This window comes from Dermacentor albipictus, chromosome 1 (genome assembly GCF_038994185.2).
Source record: "Dermacentor albipictus isolate Rhodes 1998 colony chromosome 1, USDA_Dalb.pri_finalv2, whole genome shotgun sequence".
In the NCBI taxonomy this organism is placed as follows: Eukaryota; Metazoa; Arthropoda; class Arachnida; order Ixodida; family Ixodidae; genus Dermacentor; species Dermacentor albipictus.
Window position 1 is genome coordinate 175,486,021 of NC_091821.1, and position 18,153 is coordinate 175,504,173.

General features: G+C 45.8%; 1 protein-coding gene across 2 annotated transcripts in view; it reads left to right on the forward strand.

The window, feature by feature from the left end:
• The window catches only part of LOC139052546 (cell adhesion molecule Dscam1-like), a 1,125,159-nt gene that overhangs the window by 29,993 nt on the left and 1,077,013 nt on the right, over positions 1–18,153 (forward strand). The gene's annotated exons all lie outside the window — the stretch shown is intronic.

Sequence of the window (18,153 nt, forward strand, 5' to 3'; positions counted from 1 at the left end):
TTCACTTCCATGGTAGGAAACTGATAATGACAGTGAGAAATTGCAGAAGAAGGAGCCGGAGCTTTAATTACTAAAGGTCGTATAAGCAATAGGGTGCTAAGACATGCGCAAAATTCTGAAATACAAGAATAATATTATACGCTGACACATGCATGCGCATAGTAAAATGTGTATTTAAACAGCTATTGAGGAGGGAACAGAGCAAGCGTGTGCAGGTACGCTAGGTGACATAAATAACTTGGCCCTGGGTGCGACCCACTAATCGACACAAGTTGGCGCAGTGTGTGATACCACCGCATTAACAAATCGTCAAAAGAACTTGGTTCATGAGGTAGAGTAGTAAACGCGTTATAGCTAACGGGCCCTTGAGTACGTTTCGAAACAGAGGCGGACCAAACAGCTCTGAATATTGCGCTTATGTGGGTAATATTACAAAGGGCGTCCTTTGCTTGTCAGTGCCGGTGGGCACTATGCTGGCTTCATGTAAGCTGACAGTCTAAAATCACTCCGATTAAATATAGTGCTTCTGAATGGATTCGATGAGTTGGACACACGTGCTAAGTTTCAAGTTGACCGACGGGTCGTTGCTATTATTCACGCTGTAGTGGCTTCGTGGCTGCATATGAGCTTCGCGCGTGCATCTCCTGCGCACCCATTTAAAGAGCACGTAAAGTGCACTCAGGTCAAGCACTAGTGCGTTTGTGGGGTCTGCAGGAGGCTCGTGGGTTCTATTTCCTGACATGACTGAGCTTTCTCTGAACAAGGGTTTTCCCCCTCTTAGCGAGTACTGCCTCGGCGACTTGCCGCCACATACTAATCAAGTTTTGGGCTGTGCAGTGAACACACGCGTTGCAGTGGTCTATGGGCCAGGTGTGGCGATCATGTATGATCCTGATTCGGGGAGGCACTCCTGGCAAAGATGGGGGACTTTTATTACGGGAAGCTGTACGAGCCACTGCAGGAGCAAGAGGCGCAAGTTGAGGTGGCCTGCCCATCTGGCAGCGCACGGTCAAAGCAAGCTGTCTCTAACTAGCGACCTATACGGTAGGCCGGGTAGACGGCGGCATTGCAGCTAATAGAACGCGGTTTCTCCATTTAGATTGGGGTGAAGGTATGCACCTGTTCGGTTGCACATATGGCTGCTGCTGCTTTTGAGCGACAGGAGCCAAATTGCGCCATTTCACGTAGACCACGGGACCGTGCTCCATGGACTTTTGAAGGACACATAACCCCTATATTTATCGAAACACCAGCGTTGCACATCATACCGTCAGTAAATACGAGCACTTCACCCTCACTCTGTGTTACCGCGTGACTGGCGTTGAGCTCCTCACAGCCTTAGCGCTTCACCGTACGCTGCATGACCTTACCAGAATCCTTACCATGCTTTTGGCTTTAGATTTGATTATTCAGGCTTAAATACCTCTTTTGAGAGGTTCTATGTGTCATACATGTCATATAATAATAATAATAATAATAATAATAATAATAATAATAATAATAATAATAATAATAATAATAATTCATTTAGGGACCGTGCAAAGGAACAACAGTGATGTCTGAGTGCTGCTGCACGCGTACATAAAAGAAAAAAAAACGGTAGTGGAATATAGGTAAAAAGATAGTGAATAAAAATGAACAATCAAGAAAACAAAAGTGTACATAGAAGGCTCAAGGTGAATACAAAAGACAAGGTAGTAGAAGGGCAGTTGAACAATGCGTGAACCTATGATACAAGGCAAAGCTCGGAAGAGAGCGATGACAGCGAGTTATGAAAAGCATCCATATAATTAAAGTAAGCGTTATAAGGGGTCAGTGTTCGGTGGACGGTTGAGTGTTGGCTATGACAGCCAGGAACATGGAAAGGTCTATGTTCTCTAGTGATTCTTCGCGGAATACGAAATATAATACAAATGAGGAGTTCGGGGCAGGTGAGGATACCGTGAAGGAGTTTGAAAAGGAACAGAAGGCCAGCGCGATTACGTCGGTAGCGAAGTAAGGGCAATGACAATAATCCAGCAGTGGTAGAACAAGGTCTAATGTCCGTGTTAGCAAAGCGGTGATGATATATACTTAGAAACTTTTTATGGACCCGATCTCTAATGTCACTGTTGGGTCTAGAAATGCCATTACAGACGGCCGACGCGTGCTCGAGTTGAGGAAGACAGATTGTAGTGTACGACTAGTGGAGCGGAGTAAGAGAACTGAATTCTCTCGATGGTATGCAAACAGAGTCAAGAAAGCGCATACCCCAATTGAAACGCGTTTAGTGAGAACAGAAAAGTGTAAGGTTGTATCAAGAAGTCACCGAGGTCATTGATATCACATACCTTGCACAATGGTACAGAATCTGCAGAATAAGAATAAGAAATGCTTTCTGTTTTGTGTGTGAAAGTCATGACTTTGGTGTTAGCAGCATCCAAGGTGAAGGTAGTATCTTTGCACCAAAGAAAACCGGCTCCGTTTCTTTTTCTATGCTCCGCTTGCCAATTTTGAGAGTACAACGAAAAGAAGCATACCACTGGATCCAGGAAGCGACGGCGAATCGACTGACGCCAAGATTCGAGGTGGGGCTCCTATTTTCACAATTTTACAGAACCTTTTCTGCTCCTAGACGCCGACTTGAGCTTAGCGGAGCTAAGCTTAGTGAGGAGTAGGGCCCTTGTTGGGCCTAGTGAGCCCACCTGCCCGCAGGCATGGCGGATACAAGCATGGAGGATGACGATTTTTCTGGAAATGAAAGAAACAATGCTCAGGAAGACTTCGGCTGGCAAGTCGTGGCTGGCCGAAGATCACGAGCTAGCACAAAGGCTGTGGATGAGGAGAGCACATTGCAACGCAGTCAGCGAGATCATGGCGCCAAGAAAACCGCCGTCGGTGGAATGATTAAGAATCGGGTTATCAGAGCTTCGAGAATGCCTCAACTGCCTGAGGAGCACAGCAAGATCATTATACGGCCTCGAGGAGGGCTCAATTTGAACAAGGTGAGCACCACCACGATTGGTTCTGCAGTCATTGAGGCGTCCGGCCTAACGGAGGACGAGGCCCGTGAAGATGTTGTCTGCCCAAACTTCACGCAAAATATCATCGTAGTCAGCACACCTAAGCCCGAACATGCTGCGAAGTACGTCAGAATCAAGTCTTTCAAGATCATGGCAGCGGAATACGAGGTAAATGCATACGAAGCGGCACCACATGCCACATGCAAAGGCGTCATCCGAAGAGTGGACATCATGGACTCCCAAGCTATGATAACAAGAAATATCGTGCATGACTTGAACCCGCTTGCGCTGGCTGCTAAGCGCATCAAGACGTCGGAATCGGTCATAGTACTTTTCGATGGACTCAAAGTGCCAAATTTTGTCAGGTATGGATCCACACTAGTGAGATGCTACCTTTACAGGAAGCAATTCGACATCTGCTTCACCTGCGGAAGGGTCGGGCACCGCTCTGATGTGTGTCCAACACCTGACTTTGTTCAGTGCAGAGGTTGTGGAACTCGCAACCCAGGAGATGAACATGTGTGTGTACCTAGGTGTAAATTTTGTGACGGTGATCACCCTACCGGCGACAAATTTTGTAAGAAAAGATTTCAAGTCCCTTACGTCGTACGACTCCGTCGAAGAGAGCGCAACAGGACTCGGTCGTCAACAAGAGCGCACTCGGAGGCGCATCAGCTGGCGCCCAACCATCGCCCCGAGGACAGGGAGCACTCGCGCTCCAGGAGTCGCACCAGATCCAGGCATCGTTCGCTATCCAGGGAGAGAAGGCGCTCCAAGTCAAGGGACACGCAGGTGCACTTCGTGCAAAGAGACTCAATCCCTGGCGAGAAGACGACGCCAGGAACCACCTGGGCTGACGAAGTCAAAGGTATGGCGAGGGTTGCTGGGGGCGCCTCGGCGGCTGTGGGTGATGACAATGATGCCAGAATAGAGCAATTAATTAAAGAAGTAGCCTCTTTAAGAAAAGCTAATGAAGAATTGACCAGGCAGGTAGTAGAGCTTCGTAAAAAGGAGCAGTCAAGCCCTGCTAGTGTAGAGATAGATAGACCTGTGAGCAAAAGCAACGATCCAGGGGAATCCAGCTCCCCTGCCCCTAAAAAGAGAGTGGTGAGTTCCGAGGGTGATTCAGTCTTCTCAGCCCTCAGTGAAATAAAAGAGGCAATTAAAGCGTTAAGGGAGACAGTGGAAACGACCAACTTTAAAGTGGACAAATTGTGGAAATGGAGGCTAACGGCAGAGAAAAGACTTAGGAAAATGGAGGCGCGAGGGGATGACGACGATGAGTATCTGCCATCGGAGGCGGATAGTATAAAGTCCATTCCTGGATTGTCGGGGGCCACCACAAAGAGAAAAATAGCAGGTAATAGAAAGGCATCCTCACCTAATAACAATGGACAGTAATCATGGATTTAACGTGTGGCAATGGAATTGTCGTGGGTTCCAACACAAAAAAGCCGCACTGCAACAGGTGATCAGGTCATCTGAGGCCAGGCCAAAGGTAATTATGCTGCAGGAAACCTCAGCGGACGAAATTAAGCTCACTGGGTACAAAGTTATATGTAGAGACAAAAGAATGGGGAGGGGGTTGGCGACCCTCATTGACAAAAAGTTGCCGTACATTGAGCATGAGATTCACCTTAGACATTCCAGGTTTGAATTTATTCTAGTTGAGATTATACTTAAAAGAAACAGAGGTAAGACGCAAAGCATTTTCTGCTTGAATATTTACAGCAGTCCTAACGACATGAGACAAAGGTTTAGAGCACTCTTCAACAAGGTGCTTTCGGTTGCCAAAAACTCCCCTCTCATTATTGGAGGGGACTTTAATGCTCCCTATCATACATGGGGATACGCTTGGAACACAAAGAAGGGAGAGGAGCTATGGAGTCTTGCCATGGATCTGGGATTATGCTTGATTACTGATCCTGCGTATCCCACCCGTTGTGGCACTTCCACAAGCAGGGACTCCACGCCAGATCTTACTTTTGTGAACAATTCAAGAGGTGCCAATCGGGAAAATTCAAACTTGGATCTCGGAAGCGATCATTACATCATACACATAACCATACGCATACCGAGACAGGAAACAAGAATCTTCAAATTCACTGATTGGGATCACTTCAGAAAAATTAGGGCGAACAGAGGGACAGTGGGGCCTCCACATGCCGAGCAGGAGCCCCTTCAGACATGGGTCATCCAGCTCAGAGAGGACGTCAAGGAAGCCACTAAAGAAATCAGGACAGAGGAAAATATTGAAGCTATGGACAGCAGGCTGGCGCATCTGATTGAGGCCAAACAGGCTATATTACAGAGATGGAAAACGCAGAGACTTAACAGAAGGCTAAGAAAAAAAATAGCGCAATTAAACAGAGAAATTGATGATCATTCGAAGACCCTCGTGAAGCAACAGTGGGATGAGATCTGTAATTCGGCTGATGGTAGAATCAAACATGGAGGTAGCTGGAACCTCCTCAAGCACTTGCTCAACGAGAATGAAACAAGGACAAGCAAGAGAACAGCTATAGCTAAGTTGGTTCATCAGGAAAGCCAAGATAAAACAGAGAAAGATATCATGGATAGTCTCGCAGCCAAATATCTCCCACTTAAACAACCAAACGAAGGAGAGGAGAGCCCCGAGTATACGGGAGGCATATGTGAAGAACTTGACCGGGACTTCACTGAGAGTGAAGTGAGGGCCGCTCTTCACAGTCTTAATGGTAGATCGGCGGCTGGACCTGACGGAATAACTAACAAGATGTTAAGAAATCTAGATGATGCATCAATCTATTATCTAGCTGAACACTTCAATGAATGTTGGAGAAAAGGGGTATACTCAGAGGAATGGAGGGTGGCCAATACTATCCTCATACCAAAGCCAGGCAAACAACTCACTCTAGACAACCTCCGTCCTATTTCCTTAACGTCATGTCTAGGCAAAGCTATGGAACATGTCATCCTAAATCGACTCACAAAATACGTTGAGCAGAACGAGCTCCTCCCATACAACCTGATCGGCTTTCGTCCAGGGCTGTCAACTCAGGATGCTATGCTGCTGATCAAACATCAACTTATACAGGCTAGCCCAGCGCATACGAAAGCTCTTTTGGGATTGGATGTGGAAAAAGCTTTTGATCGTATAAAGCATAAGGCAATACTTGACGTTCTCTCGGAGATGGGTTTGGGTAAGAGACTTTTTAACATGATTAAGGACTTTCTTAGAAATAGAACTGCACAAATCATGCTGGGTGAGCTTAAATCAGAAGCTAAGAATTCGGGAAATAGGGGCACTCCACAAGGGGCTGTGCTCTCACCCATGCTATTCAATTTAGCAATGTCCAAGGTTGCAAGAAATCTGGAGAAAATTGAGGGTATACGTTATGTGATATATGCCGACGACATAACCATATGGAGTGCCAAGGGCAATATAGGACAGACAGAGAATAGATTACAGGAAAGTTTATACGTTGTAGAGAACACACTGAAAGCCATGGGGTTGAAATGCTCGGCAGCCAAATCAGAACTCTTAGTCATTAAACATTAAACAGCTGCAAGTTCGACAGCCGTCGCTGATGTCAAGTGCGACGTCCTGAATTTGATCACTAGAAATCTCTACGTGCTGTTATCTCTTCATACCAGACCATCACAGAAGTGAGACAGTCCGGCTGCGGGGGTCTCGTTTGCAGATCACCAGACCAGACCTGTGTCGCGGTCTTGCTTAAGTGCTCATCGTTCGCGTCACTGCCGGTGAGTGCCTTCATCCCTGCTCACCTCGCATGCACCAAGGGAATAGTCAGAGGTATCGATGCTGATCTATCTCCATCAGAAACATTAGGGAGATTGTCTGGCACTGGAGTAATTGCTATCGCTGCAATCGAGTGGTCGACAATGCGAGGGTCCCAACAGAAGCGGTGATTGCAACATTCGCAGGAACTTCCTGTCCATCAGAAGTAAAGGTGTGGCCCCTTGTGTTCAGGGTTGAACCTCTGGCATCGCGTTCGCTACAATGCCGTAATTGCTGGCGATGCGGTCGTAGTAGTGCAGGATGCAAGTCTAGTCGGCGTTGTTGTAAATGCGTGGAATAGCACGATCAAAGCGATTGTAGTGCCCAAGATGAGCGATGCTGCCTCTGTGGCGGAAGTCACCCAGTCAATTATTCGAACTGCTCTGTTAGGGCTCAGGAATTGCAGGTGGTAGAAAATATTGGCAGACGACGTTGCTCCAGGAAGGAGGCGGTAAGCATCGTGAAAGAAAGGGCGCTTGGCTATGCGGGTGTTACTGGGGGGCAAACTCTTACCTCGGACGTATCGCTAATTGCAACTATAGACGCCGCTGTGGAAAAGGCAGTTACAAAAGCTATGCAGTGGCTGGCAATGAAGCTTGGGGAATATATATCACAGGCCATCTCTAGTAACTTAACTCATTTGATGCAAGCCACCTGTCTGTCCTACAATGACCCAAACACTTTATCCCACGCCACAAACCAGTGTTAGGCGTTCAAATACCTGTCCTTCTAATGACGGTGTTGAACCTTCTACTTCCTCTTCCATACGACCTGCCAATGATAATCTGATTAACACAGATTTGGAAATGACAGATGTGAAACAAAACGTCCGGGTGTATAAAAGAACAATGTCATCAATCAATGAAGATTCCTCCTCCGGTCCTCACTCAAAAGCTAGGAAAATCAGCCCAGTGTTATACCAAAAGAAGGCATTCTACGGAAAGCACTTTCGGCTGCCGCACTTTCTAAACCATAGGGTGGCTGAGAGTGCTTCAGTGGAACTGTCGCTGTTTATATTCTGCTTTAGTAGACTTATCCTGTCCGACTACTCCGCTTAACCCTGATGTAATTGTTCTACAAGAAATGTGGTTAAATTCTGCAAAATATTTTCAAATAAAATTTGACAGATCATTTTGTTTAGACCGTCCTACTAGAAGTGTTGGATTAATTACATTTATTTCGTCTCAAATTTGCCATAAGGCCAAAATTTCGTTTCAACTTTCTACTCCTGAGTGTGAAATCCCAGCGATAGAGCTGATTCTCCCTGGATGTTGCCCCTTTACCATTGTGAATGCATATTTTCCTATTGGCGTGCAGGACACAGGCACACTGGATAGGGTTTTTACTTCTTGTGGACGGGACATCCTACTGTCAGATGACTTCACTTCTCACCATATATCATGTGAATTAACAACACACTTGTGCGGCACCAGATTATGGAACTGGTCATTGGATAATGGACTAACGTGTCTAAACTGCAAATCTATCATCTTCGTGGTGGGTCGATCTTATTCTGCAATAGAGCTTGCATTCTCTGGCCCGAGTCTCTCCGTATCTTCTTGGTCGACGGCTGACTATGTGACAAGCAGTGATAATCCTCCGGTAATTTTTGAAGTAGCACGCCCTACAGCATTTATGAGTGCTCATGTGCGAACTTTAAATAATTAGAATATATTTTAAAAATGCTTACGAAATGTCCTTTCATATTTGCCTGATGCTTGCACTTAGCAAAAAACCACGATTATCTATTCCGCTTTGAAAAGTTCTCAAACAAGTCTGAGACTTGTCTGAATAACAGAAATTCATGCAGCCCTTGGTGGAATGAAGAATGCGCTCTGGATTGCAGAAAGAGAAAAGCCACTTGGAAAAAATTGTTACATAATCAGAGCCCCAAAAATTGGAGTGATCGTAAATTTTTTCGAGCCGTCTTTAAACGTACAGTTTCAAAGGCCTGCGAGCATTTTGATTTCCTCCTGAGTTCTTGAGGGGGAGAGATTTCTGTGTTAGGAATGGTATCGCCCCTTGAAGGTTGACAGGCCCGGCGTGTAGCTCAAGGTGCTATTTTGTCTCCCCTGTCGTTCAATATATTACTTAGTGATATCCCTTGTCACGCCGACATAAACACATAAGTTTACGCAGATGACAGTGATTTTTTTTTGCTTCTGCAGATGACGTTCACTCTCTTTACAGAACATTGCAAGCTTATCTCACCAGACTGAACAATGGCTGGAAGGAATTCTCCTATCTCTCAGCGTTAACAAGAGTGCTGTGCTGGTCTTTCCGCTAAGGAGTCCAGTGTATTTATCTCTCTATTATCAGAACAAATTCATTGCCTAAGTGTAGCAAACCAAGTTCATTGGGGTGATTTATGACAGTAAACTCAATTGGCTGCCGCATATTGAGTATGCTGCTACAAAAGGGGGGCCGTGCTCTCGGAATATTACGACGGCTGAGCAACAATTGGTCGGGGACGCGAAGAGACACCCTACTAATGATATTACGAATTCTCAATTACTAGCTGGATGGTCACTTGAGTCATATTCAGACAAACGCTATAACAGCTACAGATGCCTCACAGATCAAGGAAAAGGCAGCTGTAGGAATTTTTCCTCACTCGCTTGATTGGTCCTGTTCGATTAGACTTCCTGATTTTACTCCTATCAACACATAAGAATTCTTAGCTGTAGTTTTAGCACCGCGCAAATTTAACCCCTCTTTGTTATCAGTAGCTCTTATCACGTACTCACTCTATGTTCATCGCTTACAACGTGTAGCTACTCAAAAATTTTGCAAGCAGTATATATCTTGGCTCCGTCTCATTTGCGTTTGATTCATTTAATTAGGGTGCCTGGGCACAAAGTTTTCCCTTTGAATGAATGTGCAGACTCACTAACAAAAGCTTTCCAGGGTGGCCCTTTAGTATCTTCCGTTCCCCCAACCGCCTATATCGCTGCTGCTAGGTTTAGGAGATTTACAATGATGAATGAGCTATGTAAATCTAGTGTGGCTTCGCATTCTGACTACCACCACCTGTTATTCCCTTGGAGCCCTAAATCTTGCCCAACACGCAAATTAGAGATTACATTAACAAGGCTACGTTGCCGCGTCCCGACACTAAATTTCTATGCACACAGGGCTGGTTTGGCGGCATCTCCTTTGTGTGCTCAGTGCGGGGAACCAGAAACAATTGATCACTTCTTCCCTTAATGCCGACGATTCTCCTCAGTAAGAAAAAGCCTGCTCCAAGACCCTTTAAACAAGCTTGGCCTCGTCATGAACGTCCCCGTATTGCTTTTGTTTGGAGCTTCCACGCCGGGTTGCAGCCACGAGAATGTTTGCACTGCGGTAAAAAACTTCATGCTTGATTGCAATCGGCTGCCCTCCTAAAACAGTTAATTATAATAATTAAAATACCGAGCAGAATACATCTTCCCCTATTTTTTAAGCCAAGCTTTCTTTGCCTCTTCCTTCGACTTTCCCACTGCTGTGGCTGCTTTGGCTGCTGCTGTCCGGCACACCGCGTCGGGGTGTGGTTCAGAGCGTGTATATACATGACAGGGGCGAGTCAGAGAGGAAAGGTGATGCGAAAAACTCGTTTTCATCCCACACAATGTGCACAATGCCCTCTTGAACTCCCTGGGCGTTGCCACATTAGCCTCTTGACATCTGTAATTATCCGTTTCTCCCCTCAGAAGCATTGCAGAAACTACGGCGCTTTCCTTTCTACTAACGTGTGAGTCCAAAGCGGACGTAGATAGAATTGTAGAGAGGAGGGTGGAGCAGAGGCAGTCCCATACAAGAGAGGGGGGGGGGCGAAGGTGGCGTGGGGAGGCAAGGAAAGTTGCGGGGAAACTGTATAAGCTTAAGTTCAAGGTACGGTGCAGTACGTTGCTGCTATTTCTGAAAAATAAACACCATGCATATATGTCAAGTGGACAAACTACGCAAGGCGTGCAGAAGCAGAGCCGCATTAATTAAAGCGCAGTTCAGGGTGCAGGCGACACTACGGAAGTGGTCGAGCGTTAAATCAACACTTATGTGCCCGCCGTGGTAGCTTTGCGGCTATAGCATTGCTAGAAGTTGCGGATTTCATCCAAACCGCAGCAGCCGCATCCCGACGGGGACGAAATATAAAACGCACGTGCACTTAGATTTTGGTACACGTTAAAGAACATCACGGTTTCAAAATTAATCCGGAGTCCGCCACGACGGCTGTTTCATAATCCGATTATGGTTTTGGCACGTACAGCCCCAAAATCCAATTCAAGTTTAATACTTCTGCCACGGTTGGATGTGCCATGTGAGACAGTGACAATGCTCAACCTTCTCAGAGGTTATGAAATATGGCGTATAACAACGCCTCAAGCAAACAACTCTTCCTGTGTGTTCTGTGTACTACTCAGACAAACAGCAGTGGTGCACGCAAAGTAACGTTTAACATCAACTCGCCACTCTCGTGTTAGACTAAACGTTGAAGAAATTAACCTTTAGCCGTCAACATCACCACCAATTATCGTCAGTCAAAGCATCCAGCACACGGAAAGCTTCGCTTACATATATTCCCACAGTGCGTAGGATCTGCATAATTTTCTCTCCTAAAATCTTTCGTGTTCTTCATTTTTATCTTAACCGCCAATATCTGGCCGATTCTTCACAGTGGGTATGTGCCATTTGTACAGAGGATCATCATCATCATCATCATATTGCTAGAATGGAGTATACCAGAGAAATTGTAGGCAACTGAAAATGCAGTGCTGCTGCTAACCTAGCCATTCACTAGTACGCATGTACAAATGAGCAAGCTTTTAGACAAGGCAGTGTCGAGAACACTCATAGAACACTCGTTAACAGTGCTCCACAGCCGGTAGAGCGATAATGCAGCACCTGGCATACTCAGTCGAACAAAGAGACAGGCGCATATCACCATGGGACACACCTTCACTTGTCGGGCAGTGGCGTATGCGAAGAAACATGAGGCAATATTAGCTTCAACGGTACCCGGCTGCATCGGCGAAACAGCAATTCCGGGCGCGTACGCGGCGGTGTCTTTCCGAAGTTCAAGACGAGAATATAAACTTGATTCGCAGCACATGTGGCAGAGTATGCGGACACGCTAGACAACATTGGCAACCAAATGGCAGGCCATATCGCAAGGGGCCGCGAAATCCATACAAAAGTCCGAGAAGGAACGAAGGAATCAATAGAAGCAGAGATAAAGCATTTCAAGTTGCATTAATTACAGAGTGCAAGACGTGGGACGACGATTAGATGTACGTGAAGACACAAAGTGATGTCAGAGCTTGTACTTCTACCTGATAGCATCAACCAATTGTAGCACCCTAAACGACCACCGGACAACATCAATATGGTCATGGACATCCTGGCCTTTACAGGCAGAGCTTCAGAAAAGTACCCGTTGCTTACTCCTTATACTTTTAACTTCTACACTCAGCACATGGCTTCAGTCCAGAGCGGACGCCATAACGACGTAGACTTTAATAAAACGAATTTCCACCACAACTTTCCTCAATGCCAGTGGCAGTATAGGCATCGTGACAGACATAGTAAAACACTGTCAGAGCTTCAAAAATCTCAAAACTCATCGAATAACACCAAAGTTTCGCCGCCTGGTCAATGTCGCGATTGTCGGCAGTGTCGACCAAAGCCCGCTGGCTTCCGAGCTTGCTCCGACTATACGGGAAATCTATTAACTTTTCGAACGCATGATGACCATTAGAGGCTGGAAGTGCATTTAGTCCTTGCGACACAGCACTTACATTAGTCAACACCGCTGTCTTCGACGGCTACCTCCGCGTGCCGGGAACACGAACATCAGGGCCGCCAATCTATGAAGCACGTGACAGTAAAAAGTCAGAGGCCTGCGCGGCACACGCAGCACAGTCACAGCGTAAGGGAACGGCTCCGTCGGAGCTCCATTTTGGGCAGCGCGCACTAGAGGGTATTCACGGTGAAGTCTTTTCCCGTCATTTTCACGAGAACGATCTGAACGGTCCACCCGGCGTCGACGGCGAGCTGCGGCTTGTACTGCCCTCTGCACAGCGGTCTGCGGAGTCCGACGTTGCCTGGTTGCCGCCGCGCGCGCAGCTCTAGGATTCGCTACTTCAGCAGCGGTTCGTACCTTGCGAGGAGATGCCATAACGTGTACCGAAGTACAAATACATGCTATCCAGACTACGCGGCGCACATATCACATCACTTGACCCGTGGCACGATACAATGCTGTTGATGATGATGATGATGATGATGATGATGATGGTTTATTGGCATCCCCTTTTAAACGAGGCGGTGACAAATAGTCACCTAGTCTCCTTGCGTTAACCGGGTGCAGCTACATGCACCTGCGACATGTCGGGACACTTGGTGGAATACAACGCAAATGCAATGCAAAGTTTGCACGTATCGACGCTACGCAGCGCGCATGCCACATCGCCTGACAAATGGCATGATATGATGCTGTGATGAGGATTTAGTGACATTCCCTTTGAAACGCGACGGTGACAAACAGTCACCTAGCCTGCTTGATATAATCAGGTATCTATATATATTTTTCATTCTAGCATCTTTGTGTACATTTCCGTAATCTTCTTCTGCTTCCTCAAACCTTCTTTACGTACCTTATACCACTACCCATGCAACTGCTACATGGCGTGCCACCTGGCGTATTAATATGCAACTGCAATACAAAGTGTCCCCGTATCGTTGCTATGCGGCGCGCATCTCACATAGCGTTATAAGTGGCACGATACCATGCTAATTAAGATGATGATGATGAGGAAGACGAGGATTTACTGGCATTCCCTTTTAAACGGGCGGTGACATTCGCCTAGCCTGCTTGATTTAACCAGTTATGCCATACATTCTTATCATTAACTAAATTTTTATACATCTCCATTATCTTCCTTTTCTTTCTCAAGACCTTTCTGTCTACCTTATACCACTACCTATGAAACTGCTACATGGCATGCCACCTGGTGTAATAATATGCAACTGCAATGCAAAGGGCGCACCTCTGATATCGCAAGACAAGTGAGACGATACGATGTTTTGATGATGATGATGATGATGATGATGATGATCATTTATTGGCATCTCCTTTGAAACGTTGCGGTGACATAGGCGCCTAGCCAGCTTGATTTAATCAGGTTTACATACAGGGTTTTTCATTCTATCATTTTTTTGTATACATCTCTTTAATCTTGTTCTTCCTCAAACCTCCTCTATCTACCTTGTACCGCTACCTATGCAACTGCTACATGGCGTGCCACCTGGTGCAATAATATTCAGCTGCAATACAAACGGTGTACGTGTCGACGCTTCGCGGCGCGCGTGTCGCATCGCTTGTCTCCTCGTGCGCTAGGACGCTTCTATAGGGCATGTTTTCGCTCCAAGCTAGCAAGCACTGGCATGGCTCAGCCAATAAACAAAATTTAAAAAAAAGGTAACTTGGCTCAGTGGAAGAGTAGCTGACTCGCGCACAACGGGCCCGAGTTCGATCGCGGCAGGAACCGGATATCTTTTTTTTTCCCATTCCTGGTGATAGCTGCTACGGAAACCGGTGGCGGCGGCGGCTGACACCATCGCCAACCGAAACTGCTATTGGAATGAGCCCATAACAGCTTACGCTGTAATAACTGCATTCATCGACTAGCATGCCAGACTGAGGACGAGCGTGCCTACTTTCCTTAGCTCACTAATAATTTCAGTGCTACCCATGATGGCCCCGTCGATTTCCACGGTAACGCAGTAATCCGAATAAATTCTGCACATTTCGTTCGGTTTCCCGTTCCGCCACCACGAGGCGTACAGTGGCATTCACAACTACGGTATGGGCTTCTAAATTCAAAATTTTCGCAACTATACAAGCGTTCCTCGGAAACACATAAAGGTGTTAACGAGCGGGTAATTTTAATCAGCGAGAAAGTGGAAAGGTATAGTTGTATTTGAACCAATGAACTCAAGTTCTCATAGAAAAACTACATCTACGAGAGAGAAAATTGACGGCTGCAGTATGGGTACGTGTTCATTGTTGTGGGCAGGCTTATATCAACACTACACTACATTTTGTCAGTGTGTTTTCTAAACACTATCGTGGCAATCTTTCAAGCACCGTTCCCTGCGCTTGGTGAACTCAAGTATTATACCCGCGACACGAATAACAGCGCCGCGTGTCATCTCCCGGTTTTCTGCGCGATTTGCGTTCCTATTTTCTATGCAACCTTATTTCTTTGCATATCCTCATTCCACACTGCCCTCCTACAGAGTAGCAAACAGATTCCATCTCGCGATAACCTCAATATAATTTTTTTTCATCTTTGTCATGCTTTTTTTATTGTCCCATTCATGCAGGCAGTTCCGCCAGTTATCGGTTGTGGCGTCTTGACATCATACCGTATTTTGTTAGCGGTCTTATTAGGGTATGTTTATGAGATAGTGTAAACTGTCTTTTTTGGTATGGTATGCAGTGCAGGTTTTAGTATACAATTAATTTGCTACATTATACATAATTAACTCCTGGCTTCATGTTACAAGGAAACTTCTGATTTTTGATGTTCTGCGAATTTCATTCAGGCTACTGAAGGGCTGCGTCAATATTTTCTTGGATTGCACCACGATTTTTATCAGCTCGGGCAAAAGTATTTACTGAGGTTTCTCTTGCAGCAATCCAGAAGAGTAGTTATACTTGTCTACGCTCTTTCAGGACATATAACACCAGTACGCCAAAATACTAAATGAAGCGGTAAAACGCTATATACCCCGCAAACGACGAGAAAAAGCACCAAGCAGCACAATGCATCGACAAAAGGGGTCAATAATTTCAGATCTGCTTCAGATATTCAGCCAAGCGTGATTGGTGCGATTGGTGCGAAATGCACAAAATTTATATTCACTTGTTATTATTTTTTTTCAGCGAAGTGTCTCCTGTTGAGTGACATTGATTGCTCCTCTTATCCAGCATGCGACGAAACGCGGTAGGCATTGAAATATGATTCGCACACTAATACAACATCGTAAAGATATACGCCGAAATATTTGGCAAGGCACAGATTATTCGTTAGGAACGAAAGTAAGTTGAACTTTGCAAAATCACTTTTTTAGTAAAGTATAGCCACTGCGTTACCGCGGCGGGTACTCCTCTGAGAACACACATTGTTCTATGATAAGCGAAAGAAAGTTGGCTAAGTTGTAGGGACACTCTTGCAGTGCTGTGAATAATGAGATAAAAAAAGAGAGAGAGAAAACTCACGTTTCTTCTCTTTCTCGAAGGCAGCGCGTATTGAACGAGAATTTGATTAGGTTCCTTTTTTTCAGCATAGAGCGACACTGTCCTTTTTTTAAATACCAGAATGAACATTTTCGTTATGGGCGTTTACTGCTGCGCAGCTCCCTTGTTAGGCGAAAACGCTCACTGCAGGCACTCTATGCGGGTATGCGGGTATGCGAAAGCGCTCGTCCGTGTCTCTTTTTTTGTATCGTCTGTTTGGCGCTATAGTACTTCAGTAATAAGTGCAAACTGTTGAAGCGTTTCCCTAATATCCAGACGTCACGTGTCCTCGTCTCTTTACACTCGCCCAACGGCGCTCATTAAAGCAACATCCGAGCTCCTTCGCCGCCACTAATGTAGACGAAATCTTGACCGCGCATGGCCATTTATTCTGTACGCAAAAGCACCTTCCTCTGAATGCAGTTGAACAAACTAAAAAAAATGGATGAGGCACGTACATCGTTAATGGCACCTTTCGAACCATAGCGTCCTTCTAAACTGCCCCGGTGAGCAAAAAAGTAATTAAATCAGGCATATAATCTGGCGAGAAATTCGTGCGCTGATATTTAATTTCACAGTGGTTGTGTCTGAAAATCCTCATGTTTTAAAGCATTGCAAGGTTGTGTACACACGTGCAGTTGAGCTCCACAAGTGTTAGGTGATGGCGGTACTGCGACAGCTGCCCCAAATAGAGTAAGTACACTTAGAGTAAACCTCCTCCACCTTACTTTTTCTAGGAGTTCTCATGCTGAGTTAATGAAGCGCTCCTTGCCGCTATGTATAATTTATTGCGTATAATTTAACTCGTGCTTCGGGCAATTGCAATTATAGGTATATTGCTGGTGTAATGGCTGCAGGGGGGCTGTCATGCGTCGTAATGTGGAGAACTAAATTTTATTCTGATAGCACTTATAGCGTAAAACTATTCCAGTCTGTTTTATTCCAATCTCCTGACGTTAAATTTACGTAACCGCCGACGCAAGTATCGGGCGATGACCCGCAGCGTTGTGTGAACAGCCCAATCGTGATCCCTTCTCTTTTGTAGGTCACTTTTGTTTGCTTTCAAAACGAATAACAATGACTACATTGAGCTGTTTTTCTTATCTAATTAGCTGACAAGAGGCGAGGAGCACGCTCAAGTGAAGAGCGTTTCGGTGGGGCCGAGCCAGCTCAGTGAAAATACATAACCAGATGAAGGGGGTGGTGCCGGTGTCTGCGATAGGTCCGTTTCCCCTTTCATAGCTTTCGGTGGCTGGTTGAAAATTGCAGCGGCGTGCAGCGGAAGGTTAAGAATGCGGCTAAAACTGATTCTCAGTAGAGTTGGCAGAGCGATCTCAGAACGTGACGAAGGGGCTCGATAACATTATACTGCCACGCAAAAAGTTTTATTATACTCAAATAAATTCATGCTTTCTAGTAGGAGCGAGTAGCCAGTACTTGAGCGATTGGCGGGCAGCCATCTTCTATTCCTTTCTGATTTCTATTCCTTCTATTCCAGCCTCCGGCTACTGGGAAAAAAATACAGTTTTGTTCGGCATATTACATCTCTAACGCGCCCACGTCACTTTGACGCGGTAAATTTTCGCGGTTTTGTGACGTCGCCCTACAGGCAGGCGAGGTGGGCACAGCCATTACCCCCTGAACATCTTTCAGACCTGCGTCCAAAATTTTGATGCCAAATCCGGCAGGCTGACACTTCCACAGGCCGCAGTGTCAGCGACATGAATTTAGCCTTGTTCTTTCACGCTCCTGACAGCGCGCGGACCGGTTGGTTGGAGCGGCGTGGTCACGTTTATCGTTTTTCTTTGTTGTTTTGCAGCAATTTTGTTTCCGTGCGCGACGCGCAGTGGGTGCTAAAATGCCAAATAAGTGTTGTGTTACGCAAAATATATTACGCGAACAAATCACTCAAACAATGTCTCTTCACTGCTCCGATTTACGTATCATCCCGCATTGATCATCTATTCAAAGTAGGCATTCTAAGTTGCAGAACTAACCAGTATTTTTATTCTTTCCTCCCCAAGACCAGCTCAGACTGGAACCACCTGCCCGCATGCATCGTCTCCATTCCTGCAACTGAAGCTTTC